The sequence below is a fragment of the Urocitellus parryii genome, chromosome 2 (genome assembly GCF_045843805.1).
Source record: "Urocitellus parryii isolate mUroPar1 chromosome 2, mUroPar1.hap1, whole genome shotgun sequence".
In the NCBI taxonomy this organism is placed as follows: Eukaryota; Metazoa; Chordata; class Mammalia; order Rodentia; family Sciuridae; genus Urocitellus; species Urocitellus parryii.
Genome location: NC_135532.1, coordinates 80,196,444 through 80,215,745, shown reverse-complemented (window position 1 = coordinate 80,215,745; position 19,302 = coordinate 80,196,444). Strand labels below are relative to the sequence as shown.

Below are 19,302 nucleotides of genomic sequence, written 5' to 3'. Positions count from 1 at the left end.
TCAGACAAACAAAAACCAAAAAGTAAAGCAGCCAGCACAAAACCACTCACACAAACTACTGTTTTGGAAGGAAAGTTGCTTGGCATTTCAGTGCCTATTACTTGTCAGGGATGTGCTATTTACTAGGGATATGTAGGCAGATGATGTATACATAGCCATGGAACTTACATCCTAGTAATCCTTTTTGTTCTGTTTTGAGGCACTGGGAATCAAACCCAGGACCTCGTATGTACTAGACAAGCGATTTACCACTGAGCCACATCCCCTACCCATACTCAATAATCTCAATCTTAAAATAAACTCTAGGAGACATGTTATTGCCATAATTTTATGAGAAAATATAGGTTATATGAGAGATTAGGAACCTGTTCCATAGACATAGGATTCACTCTAAGACATGATTCCAGCCCTGGTCTGTCTGACTTCAAAGACATGTTAAGCATCTTCAACATCCATTTATACCATATGCTTTATAGAGATTCTTCAAACAATACTTTTAATATAATATTTGGCACATGCAAAAGAATAGATCATGTAAATAAGTTTAGGAAGAAGAATAATGAAATAATTATCCATGACCCTCCACCCAACTTAAAATTTAGAACATTACCAATACCTTGTATGTACCTTTTGGATCTCATCCCTCTGACCTCCTATCAGAGGTAAAAAATATTATTTATTTGTATTTACCATTTTCCTTGTCCTAAAAACACTTATATACATGTCTCTCAATAACAAACTGTTTAGTTTTGCTTTCTTTTGTGTTTTATATGAATATTGCTGAGATCCACCCAAGTTTTTGCTTATAGCTCTAGTGCATGTATTTTTACTGCTATACCATATTCTGTTGTGTGCATTTTCTATAAATTTTTTGTTTGTTATCCTCTTGGAATATTATAGCTTTTCCAAGTTTAGGCTATTGTAAATAATGTTAACTATTAATATTCTTATATTTTTGTATATTCTATGTTTCTTATTATTTTTCTTGTATATTCTGTGTTTCCTAATGTATAAGTGCAGGAGTTTCTATAAGTACATACCTAGCAGGGAGACTACTGGGTCTGTTTTACCTGAAGGAGTTCTGATAACCTAGATATCGGACCATCTCTTTCTACCTTCATTTTTTTTATGTTATAGTAGTATCTTTATTGACTTGGAAAGACATTTATGCTGTATCTTCTTTTGGGGAGGGGTATGAATTCTTATTTTTCCACTTGTACAGATTGCAGTATCACATTGGTTGTACAGCCATGTTTATACATACAGCCACACTAGTGTCTACCTTCATTTTTAAAAACTTTTATTTCACATTTTCTCTCTCCCTATGTACACAGTTGTTACACTGTATTACTTAGGGAAATTTATACCATGACAAGGAAAATGTATGTGTTCAGTGACAGGCAAAAAAATTTTTTTTTCCAGTTACTTTCCATCTGCAGTTGATTGAGTTCAAGGTTGCAGAATCCACAGCAGGGAGGAACAACTAGGCTTTGTTAAATTCGTCTTTGAATTTTGCATTAAGTATATAAGAACTTTATAAGCTCCCATTAAGAAATGGTTAGTTGGTGAAACTGCTTGTGCCTTGTATACTTGGGTGAAAACCCTGGCTTTTCTGTAGGCCTGGACTTGATACTGTTTTTTTGGTGATGCTGTTTGCGGTTGATGGGTCTGAAGCTGATCGACATTAGATTAAGCCCAGTGTTGGAGAGAGGGTAACCTAGGGAAGAGGAGACCAGGAGTCTCTCCTTAAGCCAGGCTTTAAGCAACCCCATGTGGCCTCCAGGCCAAGACTGGGTAAGCTTTTTTTTTTTTTTTTTTTAGAAAGCAGGTAGTAAACCTGTTAGGCTTGGGGGGGAGGGTCACATGGTCTCTACCTCAACTTCTGATTGTGGAGTAAAAGCACTCAGAGATAATCTCTAAACAAATAGGTCTGGCTGTATCCAAATAAAACTTTATGAGTTAATATTGACCTTAGGAATTCATTTACTCTTCATATGTCACAAATTATTATTATTATTTTGTTTTTCCTTTAAGAATTTAAAAATGCAAAAACCACCCTCTTTTTATAGGCCATAGGAAAACAGGTGGAGAACCAGACTTTTCTTGCAGGCTAATAGGCTTTTCAGTTCTATTATCATTTCATCTTATGCTTTGTCAGTTCGGTTTTAACTCACTTGTAACTAAGGGAAAGCCAAAGGTTCCTAATTGAAAAGTTATTTGTTTTATTTCTTGGTATATTTGTATGTTAGGCTTTATTTTTTAGGTGTATCATTAAAGGTTTTTGTTATTTTTAAAGACCTTTCAGGTATCACAGAGTACATGATAGGTTGTGGGAAAGGTTTTTTTTGTTGTTGTTGTTTGTTTGTTTTACCCCCTTTTTTCAGAGCTGAGGATGGAAACCAGGGCCTCATACTTGCTAGGTAAGTGGTGTATCACTGAGCCATACACCCAAACCCCTGTTTTGCTTTTAAAACCTGATTTAAGGCTTATATAGTATTCTACTACTTTGCTTAGTTAAGAACTGTTTCTTAATATTTCTAGTGCTCAATTAGAGTAAACTTTTAGATATCTGTAAAATATTTGAACCAGAAAAACCAAAACAATTATTACTATATCAGCCATGTTGTAGAAGGAGCAAAAGTACTGAATTCCTGTGCATATATAACTCTTTCCTCAAGAAAAGGGCCTTATTTATTTACTTTTTTATAACTCACATTTGAGTTTAATTGGCTTAAATATGTAGAACTGGTTGTACTTCTTTGGTAGGGATCTTATGTTATCTTGTGACCCACTACCTTTCTCCTCAAATTATAGTTAGCAAATACCTTCAGGGAAATCAGATTGAGTTGTATTGTATTGCACCCTTAGAGAACATTGAATTTTCAGTTTTTGACTTTTAAGCAAAGCTACCTGCTTTCCTCTTTGAATCACATGATTATCAAATGAGCCATTTCTGTATGGAGAGATCAAGTTGAGAAGACAGAGATCAAACCACAGTTTTGTGAATATTTTGGTCAATGTGATGAGTTCTGTAATTCAAAAACATTTTTTTTTCAGACACAAAATATTATCACTGCTTTTCTCAGTAAACAAACTGTGTCATCCTGCAGGTTACTGATAACTATGAGCCAATAATCACATTATGCCGGTGGTCTTGGATATTAAAGAACTGAAGGTTAAAATGTCTCTGACTACATGTTGGGCCAAAAGAATGTAAGGTGGACCAAATTTATCCTTTTGTCAAGCAGTATAGTAGTCTCCCCTTATCTGTGGGGGTATATCCCAAGACCCCTAGTGGATGTGAGATTAACAATAACTATTAGTAAAATAGAATAAACATAACAAAATACTGTAATAAAAATTGGGTGAATGTGGTTTCCCTTGAAGGAGTGAAGATGAGTATTAATATTTTGGATCACTGTTGACTCTGGGTAATGGTAACCACAGAACACAGATCTTCAGATAAGGGAGGACAATTGTATAAATGATGTATCCTCAGGGGTTGAATGAACTGGAAAAAAAAAAGTTTGTGGCCAATGGACATCTTTCCTGACACCCTGTTTTGTGGTCTCTGTCCACTACTATGGGTGGTGGTGCCATTAGGACAGAGCCCGTGCATTCTATTCTCAGTGCCCTTGATAGGAGGTATTGGATGTCACAAGATTTGTGTACTAGCTATTATTAATGCAAAAGCAATGTGCACACTTATGGTTACCATAGCCTGGGATATTATAGGTTCTAGCCCAATAATTGTTTTAGCTGAATTATGGTGACATTTTGTAGAGTCTCAAAAGGTAATTCTCCTGGCCATCTGTCCCACCCTTGTGGTTTTGTTTACTTCTCATATTCTGATTCTTCTTAACATTTTATCGCAGAGAATATCATGTAGTTGAAATTTCAGTACTTCTAGAAAATCCTATGGATGTTAGACCTATTAAAAATGAATCTTCTTAACTAGAAATGATACCTCTTGATTCTGAACTTATAAAAATGAATTTAACTTAGGGAAGTTGATTTTTTAAAAATATTAAGATGTTAGAAGAGTAGGGAAATTATTGTCACAACTCGTACCATGCCAAGGGATCTCAGTGAATTAAAAAATTTAAGAAGCTGTCATCCAAGACTAATCTTCCCCTAATAGGAGAGCTCAATGAGAAACTTAAAACTTGGCATGTTTACATCTCTCACTGGAAGGGTATCTTGACTGTGGAAAACCGTATTAGCAGATGCTTCACTACTTGGTCTTTATTTTCCACTGTGTGCCCAGTACTTGGCACCTATTAAGTCTCATGACAGAATTTCAGAGGATAAAAGAAGAATTTTAGGGAGAAAAACAGGAATCAGGTAAACAAAGACCTAATATGACAGAGTATTTTACTTCATATGGTTTGGAGAGGGTCTCATGTCCACATAGCAGATGGGCCATACGCTCTCAAGGGACCAGGACACCCTGGCAGAGGCCATGTGAACATCTCAGTGACCAACTACCCCCACTCCAGGGAGGAACAAGCTGCCTTATCTGACTTGAGTCCCAATCTGACATTGCTGTCTTTGGGAATCCCTACACTTCTATCCCAGTTTCTCTCCTGGAGTCACTCCAGTGTCTGTAGATGGCAGCTGTGGTACTTAGATCTGTTTAAAAATGACTCAGCTTTTTACGTTGGGGAGTTAATATACGACCAGAATGATCTCTGAAACAGGGTAGCTGCCCTGTACTCTGCTGCTTAAGTAACTGAACTTGTTCATGAACTCAGGCATTGCCAATGCCTGGATCTTTTGTTTTTAATTTGCTGTTCTTTGCTCTGTCCTGATCTGAACTTTATTTTGAACTCTGTTTGAATCTGGCTGGATTCTTCTGGATTAGTCTGTTCTCTTCTCTTGATTTGAAACTTACTTTTATTTTTCCCACATACCTTGGGTGGATCACAAAATGACCACAAACGGCTCCCCTCTCTGTCTGCCAACCCCCTGGCAATGTGGTTTTTCTTCTCTTACCCCCAACTCCAACCTGGCTATGGGCTTGCACTGGCCCAGGGGACATTAGGAAATGTGACTCATCAGGGAACTGAAAATATCCCATGTTTTGAGACATCCCACTTCCTGTTAGGAACCCTTCTTCCCATCCCCATCCTGTCCATCAGCTCAGCCAGCTAGAGGTGTCAGCCCAAGCTGGCCAGCACTTAGCAGCAGCACCAACTGCCAGACAAATAAATGAAGCCAGCCTAGGCCATCGGTCACAAACCAACCTTCGTCTGACAGCAGCCACATAATTAAGCCCAGGCAGAATTATTAACCCCAAGGATTGTGACAGTGGTAACTGATACAAAGAACCTTGACAGAATTCCTGAGGTTAGGAACTATCACCACTGGTTCTAGGATTTGAGAGCTTCCTTTTTGTCTTTTCATAGCCATCCTGCTGACAGAGGAGTTCCACTTTTGTGGGAAATGATGCAGGGCTTTTGATCCCAGTTGCTGCCTGAAAGGAACATGCCACAAATAAAGTTTTATTGAAACACAGTCATGCCTATTTGTTTACAGATTGTCTACGGCTGCTTTTAGTCCACAATAAGTAGGTATGGCCAAGACTGTATGACCCACAAAACCTAAAATACTTACAGTTAGGGGAAATAGGGCAGTGATAAATGAGTAATAGTGAACATACTCTGAGAATTCAGGAAAAGTTGAATAGTTCCAGCCAAACTGATCATGAATGTATAGAAAAGACAAAATTTGAACATGGACTTTGCAGATAAAATCCCAAGGGTGATGAAAACACATCAGGTAGAAGAAAAATAAGGGAAATGAAACAATTATTTGAATTGTCTAATGACAGCTGAATGGGAGCAGGATCTGTGAGCACAGAGCTAAGTTCACTTCTATATGCTGGCAACACACAGTTAGGAAACAATAAAAAATTTACAGATGTAACAAATGTAAGCAATCTAGGTATAATTATAAGAAAAACATAGAAGACATACATGGAGAAATTTCTTTCAATTTGATTGAGAGACAGTAAAGAAAACCTAAGTAAATGGAGAGGCAATACCCTATGCTTGGGCAAGAGCCTGTCACTTGCTAGTTTAATTACTGAAAAGTAGGGTGTAGGGGGGCGGTTGATGAAACCTATTGAGAATGAAAAGTTCAGGAGTAATCTGAGTTCACGGCAATGGGCTGTGGGTTCAGCCAGGTCATTCACCTTGATTTATCTGTGTGTTCACAGATCCTGCTTTCACTTGGCTGTCATTAGGACAGTTCAAATGATTGCTTCATTTCTCTTATTTATTTTTCTTCCAAAACCAGAAATAACTTTGCTTTATCTGACTTGTAAAAGTCATATATGCTAATTGTATATTAAAAAACTTGCAGAGGGCTAGGGATGTATCTCAGTGTCGTGCCTGTATAACCTGTGTGAGGCCTTGGGTTCTATCCCCAGAATTGCAAAACATACAAGACAAAATGAAAAAACAAAACAAAACAAAAACAACAACAAAACATTTGGGGAAGAGGTCAGAATACTTTGATTTTTCTCTAAATGGTAGGATTATAAGTGACTTTTGCTAGACAAAAGGATGCATGCTTCTGACATGACCTTGTTGCTTCCTTGTACGTGAACACCCACACATTGACAGTAAGTTAGGGCTGTGAAGGATGTGGGCTTAATGGTGTGAATCCTGTCTCATCACTGTCTTTGTCTTAGTCTGTTTTGTGTTGTTATAACATAATACATGAGATGGGGTACTTCTACAAAGAAAAGAGGTTTATTCAGCTCACAATTTTAGAGGCTGAAAGTCTGGTTGGACAGTCCCATCTGCTTAGGCTTTGGTGAAGGCTTTCTGGCTGTGTCTCAAGGAGTGATGATGTCATGTGGTGGGAGCACTCCAGCACAAGAGGGAGGTATGTATCACATGATGAGACAGGAAGCAAAAGCAAACAACAAACAACAACAACAACAACAACAACAAAAACAACCCCCCAAACAAACAAAATCTCAACAAAACAAAAAAAGGGGAGAGGTCAGGCTTTTTCTTTTATAACAACCTGCTCTCATGAGAACTAAGTCACTCCTGTGAGACCTAGCTTATTTCCCTAGACCAGCATTAATTCCTTCACAAGGTGCTCAGTCACCTCCCAATAGGCCCCACCTTCCAATAGGCCCCACCTCTTAAAGGTCCCATAGCCTCAATACTGCCACACTGGGGATCAAGCCTCCAGCACAGGAATCTTTAGGGAACTAACTGCATCCAAACTCTTCTCCCTGTGAGATGTCTGACAATGACAAACAAGAAACCAAAGTACCACTTTTATGGACTTGGCTTATGGACTTGGACAGTGCTTGATGATCTGGTGCAAACTTTGGTAAATGATTGCCTTGAGGCTTAAGCAGACCTGTCCTCCCATTTTTCCTAGCCCTCCAAATCCCTATGTTACCGCTGTCCTGGAAGGAGGGACTTCTAGGTGCCCACTAGAAAAAGGGGAGAAGGCAGGAGGGCAGGAGGGCAGGACTGCTGCCACAGTTAGACCCACAGCCCTCCTCTGGGGCCGATGGAGGCAGCTGACTTTCTATAGCATACTTCAGTTTAGATGCCTCACCAAGGACATTTCAGATTCTGAAGGTAGAGTGTACTGGGCAGGTAACAGTGTGAATAATTTGATGGGATAAAACCCGAGCAAACTGTAGATAGTCTTTGGTGGAAGGCATTGAAGATTTTAAAAAGTTATGGTGCTGTCAAACAAAGCAGGTCAGGGGTTAATTGTTTTTAGAAACTTTGATACTCTGCCCTTTTCCCCAAACTTCGAAATTTTTAATGTGATATTTAGTGTTCATATGCTGCCCCACCACAGTGAATGTACCTCGCTGGCATGATAGGGATCAGAACAGGAGCTGGGAAGTAACAGCACCAACATCATCAAAGTAGATAACGTGACACAGATGTCCCCTGCAGAAGAGATGCTTGGCCTTGTCCTTTTCTCATTCTGCTACTTGCCTCTGATATTCTAGGGTTTTTGTGACTGGGGACCAAGCAGACTCATTTCCTCAAGGTTAATCTTACCTAGTGCTCTACATCTCTCTCTTTTTCCCTAAAGGAAATCTTTAGCTTCCTTGGATTCTCACACCTTATGGAATAGGTGTGGGGCAAAATACTTGCCAAAAATTCCCTTGGGAATTCATTATAGACTGACCCTGAGATTTCTAAAAGAAATGTAAACCATGACTTTTATTCCCCCAGGAGCTTGTGTAATCTGTGTAACCATTACTGTAAATGGGAAGTTGTCAATAAATTATGAAAAGAAATGAGGGGTGCAGGGCCAGCAGGGTCAGTGTGGTGGCTGCTGGGATACTGGTTTGTAAGATTACTCTGGGAGCAGAGGAGAGGAGGATGGGAGGGAACAGGCATGAGCTATGATAAGTGCCACATGTCTGTGTGTACTGAGCATTGGTCATTTTTCTTGAGTGAGCATTCACTGGATTACTGCAAGCCTTCAGTTAATTTTCTAGAGTTCTAAAAGTTGAACTTGAAAGTTTTTGTCCCTATGTTCTCTTTACTTTTATGGAGGGGTGGGGTTTTAAAGGTCCTTGTTTTGCCATTCCAGAGATGCTTCTCAGCTCTGGATTATTTTTTAAACAAATCCCAGACACATCTCTATACAGTTTTCTGATGCCACACAACAGAATTAGGTAGGCCCCCCACCCCCATCTCCCTTGAAGGACCATGGAGAAAGATATAACCTCCAAAGTCAAACTCACCAATCAGATAGATTCTTCCTCCTGTCCAGGAGAGGAATGAAGGGGTGGAGTAAGAGGCAGGTGTGGTCTTCCAGCAGATGTTTATCTGGGAGAATAACAAGATAAAAGGTGTTTCCATCTAAGAGTTTCAACTTAATGGTATCATTACATTGCAGGAATAATTAGCATTAGGTGAAGAAATAAAAATCGAAGAAAAACATTCTGCATGGCAAGAAGCAACCATGTTGTGGAAAGAAATAGTATGTAAAGGAAGGTAGCATGGATAGAGTAGTTAATTTAGACTGTGGGAAACAAGGCAGGAAAATTTGGATGCAGAGTTTAAAGGATGGTGAGATTGTGTGCTTGTTCAAAGAAAAAACAGGCCAGTCAAGAAAAAGCCATAGAAGACGATCATGGAAGAAATGAGATTCAGAGCTAAATGAAAGTGTCAACTTTAGAATAGAAGGAGGCTTTTTTTTTTTTTTTTAATAGGTATCCGGGATTGAACTCAGAGGTACTGGACCACCGAGCCACATCTCTCCAGCCCTATTTTGTATTTTATTTTAGAGACAGCGTCTCATTGAGTTGCTTAGCACCTCTCTGTTGCTGAGGGTGGCTTTGAACCCACGATCCTCCTGTCTCAGCCTCCTGAGCCTGGGGGGTTACAGGCATGTGCCCCCATACCCAGCCAGAAGGAGCCTCTTTATTATCTAACATCCTTGTCTCGGTTGTATTTTAATGCTGAATTGATAATGATTTAAGATATGCATCTAAGTTTTGGTTCATGTATTCAATTTGAACTCTTATTCCTCTCTGTGTTTTTTTTTTTTTCTTAACGAACTTTCTTAATTTTAGGTGATAGGCCAGAGTTGTTTTACCTCCCTGTCCCAAGAGTTAGTTTTCTGCCAGAGACATGGAAGAAAAGAGGCCATACAACATTGTAGATAGAGTATTAGAACTACTGTGAGATAGGAGGTTCTCTGGATGTGCTAAAAACCTGGACTGTTACACAGGTCGAATTTCCCTTAACTGAAATTCTTGGAATTCAGAATTTTTGGATTTTGGAATATTTATATGTAATGAGATATTTGGGGATGGGACTCAAAAGTTCAAAATATGAAATCCATTTATGTTTCATTTACATCTTATACACATAGCCTGAAGGTGTTTTATATAGTATTCTAAATGATTTTTGTGCGTGAAACAAAGTTTCATGGTGTGAAATTTTACGTGTGTCGCATTATGGCCGTACCCAAAGTTTTTTTGTTTTGTTTTTGCAATGCTAAGTATTTTGCATCGTAGGATTTCGCTGACCTCTAGCGGTAGAATTGGTACATTGCAGCCATTTTCTAGCACAAACGTTTAGCAAACAAAAATTACAGATTCCCTCCAAAACCAAAAAACAAAACATAAGATGCTAGCATCAATGTGCATACTCTTTTGGAGGTAGAATAAATTAGAACAATCATTATCGAGAATGGTCTGGAAATGGAACTATCATATAATCCAGCTATCCCACTTTTGAGTATACATTAATAGGAAACAAAATCAGCATACTAAAGAGATAACCTGCATATCCATGTTTATTGTGGAATTATTCAAAAGAGCTAGGATATGGAATCAACCTAGGTGGACATCAACAGATGAACAGATAAGAAAGTGAAGTATTTATACATGATGGATTATTATTCAGCCATAAATAAGAGTGAAATTATGTTATTACAGCAAAATGGATGGAACTGGAGGATAGTTTGTTAAATGAATAAACCAGATATGGAAAGACAAATATTTCATGTTTTATCTCATTTATGGACAAATGCTGACCGGTATGTAAAACAGAGGTCACTAGAGATTGGGAAAGGGAGAGAAAGGTGGGAAAAGGTGATTGGATGTGATCAGTGTGCACTGTATGCATGAATGGAAGTAATACACTGAACCCCATTAATATGAACAATTGGTCATGTTAATAAGATAAATAAATAAATCCCAGTTGATAGGCATATATTTTCCAAGTGATTATGTATATCTTCTACAAAAGCTCAAGACAAAAGATCTTCTAAAATACTCAATCAAAAATTGGAATTAATCTACCCGTGACAAAATATTGTCAATGACTGGATTTGATGAATGGTAGATATATTTTCTGTACTCAGAATATGAGGGCTCTGTCTGGACATGTCTGAAAGCCCCTATGAAGCGTGCATTTGATTTTTCCCTTGGGACACTATTCAGCAGGGTCCTGAAGTTTGCAGCCATTTCATGGGTCGATTTGTAACCATGTCTCTTGGCTCACGTTCAAATTTGTCTCTGTTCTACCCATGTCCTGCACAGTGGAGGGAGGGACTTGAGGCCAAATCATTTCTGTAGAATCTTTATCCTGAGCATGATCTGCAGGAGGCCAGTGTTTGTGGCTACTTCTTCCTACTGCTTTATTTCTCCACATAACTCCTCCTGACTCCATGGGGATGATCCTGGGAGGAACTAAGAATTAAGAGACTCTGGTACCCATTTACTTATCTAATCTAACTCAGAGATTTTGGAAGCCTAAAGTTTGCTTTGGATTAATTAAAAGGTTTGAAAACACAGGACTGGTGTCCAAAAACTTGGAGCAAGCATTTTTGAGCACTTTAGACCCTCAGACCTAATTTCCTAAAGGATGAAGTGGTTACCAGGCTTAGACATTTAAAGATGCTCTGTGGGTCTGGAGGTATAGCTCAGTGGTAAAGCGCTTGCATGAATCCCTGGGTTACATCCCCAGTTCTGCATAAATAAATAAAACAAGTAAAAATAAAAATAAAGATGCTATATGAGTTCAATAGAAAGATGGTTTTGTGTTATGGGGGTGGCAGCTCAAAGAACTTTGTGTTTTATATACTTAAAAAATGACAGCAAATGTGGCAGGATTAATGATGGTTAGTTCTGAATGGTATAAATATGGAGATGTTTCTTTCAATCTTTTTAGTTCTTAAAATTATAAACAGAAAATAGTTCTAGCAGAGCAATGGGTACTGTATTATATCTTTCACTACTCTGCAACACAGCTCTTAGAGTTAAGCCAAGTGCATTTTTGTTTGGTAGCCACAAGCAGCTCTTCAGAGATGTGAGTGTTTTAATTCTGGTTGTGTTTATGGGCAATGTGGTTGACTTTCACCCGTGTTGTGGATTCCTAGACTTGGCCATTGCTGTAGGTCTGATGTATATAAATTGTATGCGTAGTTCAAAGCTGAGTAATTCAACTAGGAGCCCATCCAATCTCCTAATAAAGTAGGTTCTAGGCCCTTTTGAGTCATAAAGGATGGAGGTACTCTGGTTTTCTCTCTCCGTGAGCACTGATTGTGAGGCTCCATGAGGGAGAGAGGAGGACATCTGCATGGCAGAAGTGGGACATTGTTCAGGGGACACCCAAGTTGTGATAGTCAGATGATGGCTCTGGCAATGTGCTGTGGTTCTGAGGGTGGTTGTTTCACGAGCAGGTCATTTTCTAAATTCCTGCCTTATAAGGTCCACCTTTGTGGTGACTTCAGTACTGACTCGCTGGGTTTATATTTCCAGTGAGCACAGGGTGGGTCTCCCTACATTGTCACATGCCCAGTTGCCAGATGTCTGGTGGGACTATAGAATCTGACTTTGGGATAGCTGTCATCTTGGGCCTAGTCTGTGGAAGCTCATCAGGGACCCAACATGGCAAGCCTGTTAGTAATGAATTCCTGAAAGGAGACCGTTTTCCAGGTATAGAGGCACACCTCAAAGAGAAAAGAGGAGCCCCATAGCCTAAGTACAAGATCAACAGTCTGGACCAGAGGGTTAACAGCATTCTTAAGGGAGGAAATACATGTGGACTCCTCTCTCGGTGTTCTCCTTATTACATTCCTTAGTACATTGGGTACCTTAAATTTTCAGATCTTAATCCAATAGGTTATGCTGATTAGCTCTATAAGTAAATTTCATTGACAGGGTTTCCTTTTCTTTTTTTTTTCAGCATAGGTAGTTTATTGTATGTTTCTTTTAGAAGTTGATTTTTAAAAAATAATGTATAGAAATGAATATCTTAAAACTGCATAAATATGTTATACCAAGTTACCTATCAATCCACAAAATCAAAAGCAACTGCCAAGCTGAATAATAAATTACAAAGAAATAATAATTCTGGCTTATTCAGGAATGTGCAGTGTTTTCAAAGCTCTTAACAGTTATCCACTAATACAAATCTCTAAAGCTGAACTTAGAGTTGGAAGATGATTTTAACAGTAACATAATTTTAACCTATTTACATTCATTTTAATATATGACTTAGATGTTTATTCTGTGTCACAATGGTGCTTTCAAGTATTTGCAATTTACAGTTTCAGTTTGTACCTATATAATTCACTAACATGAGGGACAGTTCTTCCTGTTACAAACTATCCCTGAGAATAAAAATAAAACTCCATCCTACATTAGAACTTAAAACAGATTAATGCAACATGGTTTTTAATATTTAGCCATTTTCTAAATATCAGCATGTAAATTTGCCTATTTAATACATGACATCTACAATTTTATTCACTGAGAAATTCTGCATTAATTTTATTCAACCATCTTTATCACCTTATCCTAAAAATTTCTTGACTTGCTGTTTCTGTTTCAGTGAATTCCAAACTGTGTGTATAGTATTTTTTTTTTTTTTGAGAAGAGGAAGGAAGCAAGGTGATAAATACACTGTAAACAGAAAACAGTTCCCCCCAAATTAAACCTTTATAAAACTTTTCTCTTTATTTCTATACTATTTAACACTTTTTAAAAGTCAGTTACAGCGTTTCATCTTTAACAGTAAACACATATATTACTGGAGGGTCAGTCTGCCCCACCTTTCTGGGACCTAAAATTCTGAGTGTGTGAACAGAAGAGTAAAATACTTCAACATTAAATTACCAAGTGTATAACTGTTATATGATTTGACTGGACTAGTTAAAGCATATAGAAACATACAATTCAGTAGGTGTTTGGTGATTTTGCTTTTAGGGGTAGATTGTCAAAAAACAAAGAGTAACAAATGAAGCAACAAAAAAGTTTTGTTTCCCATCTTAAAGCGGGAGGGCAGTGGATCACAGGGCAGTGTAATCCTCTGAAATCCATTTGACCTATCACTTCAGGTCCAAGATGAAATTTGGGATTTTTTTGAATAGACCCTATTCTTTCCTGGAGTATCAAACTGATTGGTAGTTGTATCTCCAAGTACAATCAGACCTTAACAGTCTGTTGAATGAAATATTAGTAAAATCGAAAAGAAGAGACTAAATTTCAAATTAGAATAAAAATCTACTCAGTTTTCAAATCACTGACTAACACGACAACAGATTTGGCTTAATCACTCCTGTACACGCTGACACCCACAGATGCCCCAGTCACTGATTTGCTCTGCAACAAAAGGCCATATAATCAGAGATGACATTCTCCAAGCCCAACTTTAAATAGATTTTAAAAAGTCACTTCTAATTTTTACAGAAATTGTTTCTTCAAAAACTATTTTCTCTCATTCCCTCATCTCCTAAACTAAAAGATGTATACTGTGTTGTTTTGTTGTAATTTCTCAACCTAAATCTGAACCCTCAAAATCGATTCCAGGCAGAAACTCTTTGTAAATTAAAATCAAAAGCAAAAATAGAAAAATTATATTTTATATATTATATGTGTGTGTATACACACACACACGTATGTATTAATACTGATTGGAATCCTCTAGCATTTTAAAATCACTTTAGAGATGAATTTTGGGATTTTATTCTCCACAACTCCAAAATCCATAATTTAAGGACATAATTTATTTCCTTCCTAGCTACCCACTCCCCTCTAGAACAGTTCAAGTTTAATAGAAAGAGAGCAAGTTTTTGAATAGTTTTGTTTTTTTGATTTCTTTGGTGATCTGGGTGGTATATGTTGCTCTTTGCCATTATGTCAAGTCACTCCCTGAGGTATAGCCCTATGGCTAAACTGGTGTCTCTAGTCCCTGATTTTTCCAGCAAACGTTCCCCTGGGAATGGTATTGCCTTGGAAGCCAGAATATCCTTACTAGCCCTTGCTTCTGGCTTCTCATGTGATTTCTCAATGGACTTCTCAGGAGCTCCAGTCTCTTCATTTTTGGTGGGAGATACAACTTTGGAACAAAGTTCCCGTAGTGGCCGAACAAGAACTGAAACTGGCTCTCAGGGAGGTTCTGGCACACTTCAGCATGACTTTTCAAGGTTCCTGTAGGGTTACAGCTCCAGATGCGTTTATGTTACTATAACTTGGTGAAGCAGTACTTGCCTGTGATGTCTTTGCAGTGCTTGGGGGAAGAAATTGGGATAGTCATCTGATTGAGAACAATCTTCTGAACAGCGAAATCTTCTATTAGATCCTTTTCTTGCTGAGTTGTGCTTAATGCAGGAAGCTCAGCTGTACATGGAGGACTGGAACTCAAGATATTGAGTTGCTGCGCAGAAGTGCAATCTGTTTGCTCATCCTCTGCAGGCACTGGGGGATGAACTCTCAAGTCTTCATTATCCTTTCTTTAATGACAAACATTCTATTCTCCAAAACGAATTCACCTGGCATTCTTTTCTTTCTCTCCTTCCTTCCTTCCTTCTCTCTTTCTCTCCTTCCTTCCTTCCTTCTTTTCTTTTCTTTTCTTTTCTTTTCTTTTCTTTCTGATTCAACTCAGGCACACTCGGCCACTTAGCCATATCCCCAGCCCTATTTTGTATTTTATTTACAGACAGGGTCTCACTAAGTTGCTTAGTGTCTCACTTTTGCTGGGGCTGGCTTTGAACTCTTGATTCTCCTGCCTCAGCCTCTTAAGCTACTGAGATTCAGGCGTGTGCCACCATGCGTGGCTTAAATAAGTCTTACGTTTAAGGCTAGTTTTCTTTATTTTTAAATTAAATTAAATTACCATCTCACTCCAGTAAGATTGGCAGCCATCAGGAAGTCAAACAACAACAAGTGCTGGAGAGGATGTGGGGAAAAGGGTACTCTTGTACATTGCTGGTGGGACTGCAAATTGGTTCAGCCAATTTGGAAAGCAGTATGGAGATTCCTGGGAAAGCTGGGAATGGAACCACCATTTGACCCAGTTATTGCCCTTCTTGGTCTATTCCCTGAAGACCTTAAGAGAGCGTACTACAGGGATACTGCCACATCGATGTTCATAGCAGCACAATTCACAATAGCTAGACTGTGGAACCAACCCAGATGCCCTTCAATGGATGAATGGATTAAAAAAATGTGGCAGTTATACACCATGGAGTATTACGCAGCTCTAAAAAATGACAATTTCATGGAATTTGCAGGGAAATGAATGGCACTAGAGCAGATTATGCTTAGTGAAGCCAGCCAATCCCTAAAAAACAAATACCAAATGTCTTCTTTGATATAATGAGAGCAACTAAGAATAGAGCAGGGAGAGAGAGCAGGAAGAAAAGATTGATATTAAACAGAGACACGAGATGGGAGGGAAAGAGAGAGAAAAGGGGAATTGCATGGAAATGGAAAGAGACCCTCATTGTTATAAAAAACTACATAAAAGAGGTTGTGAGGGGAATTGGAAGAAAAAACAAGGAGAGAAATGAATTACAGTAGATGGGATAGAGAGAGAAGATGGGAGGGGAGGGGAGGGGGGATAGTAGAGGATAGGAAAGGTAGCAGAAAACAACAGTTACTAATAGGGCATTATGTAAAAAGGTGAATGTGTAACTGATGTGATTCTGCAATCTGTATTTTGGGTAAAAATGGGAGTTCATAACTCACTTGAAACTAATGTCTGAAATATGATATGTCAAGAGCCATGTAAGGTTTTGAACAACCAATAAAAAAATAAATTAAATTAATTTTTTTTTTTTTTACTGGGGATTGAACTTAGGGGCACTTGATCACTGAGCTACCACCTGGCTTTCTTGATGAACTTCCAGGTAATGGAGGAAAATTTGAAGCTAGTAAGTCAAACTTTGTTTTTTTGAGTCTTTGTTTCAACTGTTGAAGGATGGGGTCTTGGGATTCTGTCATCTTGTGGTCTTTGACCTCTGGAAACAGTTCTTCTGCTCCTACCATAGTCCCCATTCTGTTGCATCTGTAAAACAGGAGTCTCCTTGGGAAGGTGAGTTTGCTCCTGATGCCCTGGTACTGGAGGGTTATGCCATCCGGGTGGAAAGTTCCTTGAACTAGATCTATTCAATGGTCCATCCTCAAATGACACAGAGCCCTCTGTTGAATCTTCTGAACCACTGGATGACCTAAAATGAGGCTTCACATGATTCTTTTTTGGAAGGGTCGACCAACATCACAGCAGCAGCATTTGTTTTATAAGATCCTGGTGAATTAAAGCCATTCACAAACTACCACTGGGAAAGGAAGCTAGTGGTGTTTCAAAGTAAGGTGCAGGACTTGGAGACCAAGACTGAGGCACAATACTATAGACTGAGTACTGTTGGTGAGGATTATATACAGGCTGCATAAAGACTGGTGAGGCATACTGTGCTGAAGTTTGAATACATACTAGAATCAATAACCATTCTTAGCAAAAAAGGTATTGATGGCCCTTATCTTTGTCATGATTGACTTGCCCTGAAATGTTATAACTTAAGTATTTGAAAGTCTGTTGTGCATCTGTGTCTGGCTGAAAAGTGATATACCAGTTGCTATTATGTGCAAGCTCACAGCTTATCACTTTGGGGAATTTTTCACTTTTAAGCAAAGCTTTCACTTCCTCTACTGGTGTTATTTCAGGAATCTCTCTAAGAATCACAATACAACACTAATGACTTGGTCTCACCTTCTCACCCTTCTCATCAACTTGTACTATAGGAGAAGATCTCAACACTTTAAGATCAGGATTTGTGGTCAACTTTTTAAAAAAATCTCTTTTCTGTTGGCAATTGTCCAGTTGGGATGAACTGATCACTATCCATCTGGGCTATCAAACAATGATCCTTTGACAAGTTTTCTTGTGAAAAACAGAATTCTAATGTTTTCTTTAGACATTCTTTTAGGTCTTCTGTAGAAATTGCTGAACTACCTTCTCCAGAAACATGTATTTGGCAACTCAGTTGTTCAGGTCCTAACATCATTTCATCAGTTGATTCAATGCCTGTAGTGTTTCTTGTGGTTTCACAAGATGGAGAATATATTACTTCATGTTCCTTACACATACCTTTTGAAAGCTCGCATCTCCTTCAGGATGAGACCCTGATGTGCTGCTGTTTCACGCCAAGGGCTTTCAGTTCCTTGAGTAGCATCAGGAGTTCTAGGAGGAATTTCTTGCCATACTCTTTGGCATTAGATTTAAACCAGTTCCTTTAGGTGTAACCTGCTTCTCCCTCCACCATCCCCCATGTTCTCTCCTCCCTCCTAGATTGTGCCTCCCTCCTGACCCTTTTCTCCATCCGACTCCACCCGCCCCCCCCCCACCTGTTTGCCTCCTTTAGGAGGTCCATATGGGACCAGGGTTTCCTTTCCTTTCTTTTTTTCCCTACTTTTCTTTTTTCAAATGAGAGAGACAGTGTGACTCAGTAGAAAGCATAAGGAAGAAGTTGTTCTTATTAATTATGACTTAAAAGACAAAGGCAGAGGTCTGGTATCAGCCGCATCATGCTTCTAACAGGTCTGGCCCTTGGGAAACTCTGTACCATCCTGGATATTTGATTTGGGCACCAAAATGAATGGGCAGGACTAAAAAAAATACAAAAAGAAGCATTTTTCTTTATTTTGATACCTTAATAGATATCTTTAGTTATTTTAAAGGCAAAATTGATTCAAAGGTGAACTCATGCATTATTCATATTCTTTTTTTTCAAGTGGCAAAATGGGACTTCAAAAGAGTAGGCCTTAGCATTGATATCCCTAAAAATCAGTAATGTTTTCCTTCTCTATATACATGAAAAAGAACCATGACGTAATTAGTTAATCATGTGATAAACTGATCTGTGTAGTACGTATCATAGTCACATTGAATAACTTATCATCATTATTAAAATGAAGTTGAATATTTTCCTGTTCTTGTGAGTGTAAAATATGCACAGCATCTAGGAATACAGGATTTAAAAGTGGTGGTTGAGAGTTCTGTTTCTGTCAACATGGCAAATGTCAATATGGTAAGTCTCTTGAAAATTTTTTTCACTTCAAGATGCTGAAGAATATTGGGTAACTGTGTGTCTTTGAGGCTTTTAAGAGTCATGCAGAGCTAATGGTAGCTAATAATATTTTTTTCCACATATTTGCTGACCATTTGTATTTATTATTTTGAGAACTGTCTATTCAGGTCATTTCCCCAACTTAGAAAGAGGAAAGGTTTATTCTGGCTTGCTTTCAGAGGTTTCAGTCTGATTGATCCCCTTGCTTTGGGCCTGAGGCAGTACAGTACATCATGGTGGTAGCACATGGTGGAGGAAGCTCATTCACCTCAGGGCAGGTGGGTAGCAAAAGAGAGGGGTAGGGGTTAGGTTCCCATTATCCCCTTTGAGGGAACGTCCCCAGTGACCAAAGACCTCTACCTTAAATGTTGAACATAAGCAACCTGTGAGAGCATGGTCCTTTGACAAGGTCATTCTTAACTATGATGGGATGAG

General features: G+C 38.6%; 1 protein-coding gene and 1 pseudogene across 1 annotated transcript in view; one reads left to right on the top strand and one right to left on the bottom strand.

The window, feature by feature from the left end:
- Positions 1 to 19,302, top strand: part of Cryl1 (crystallin lambda 1) — a 146,364-nt gene that overhangs the window by 12,190 nt on the left and 114,872 nt on the right. The window lies entirely within an intron of this gene.
- Positions 14,555 to 18,626, bottom strand: LOC113187199 (la-related protein 4-like; annotated as a pseudogene).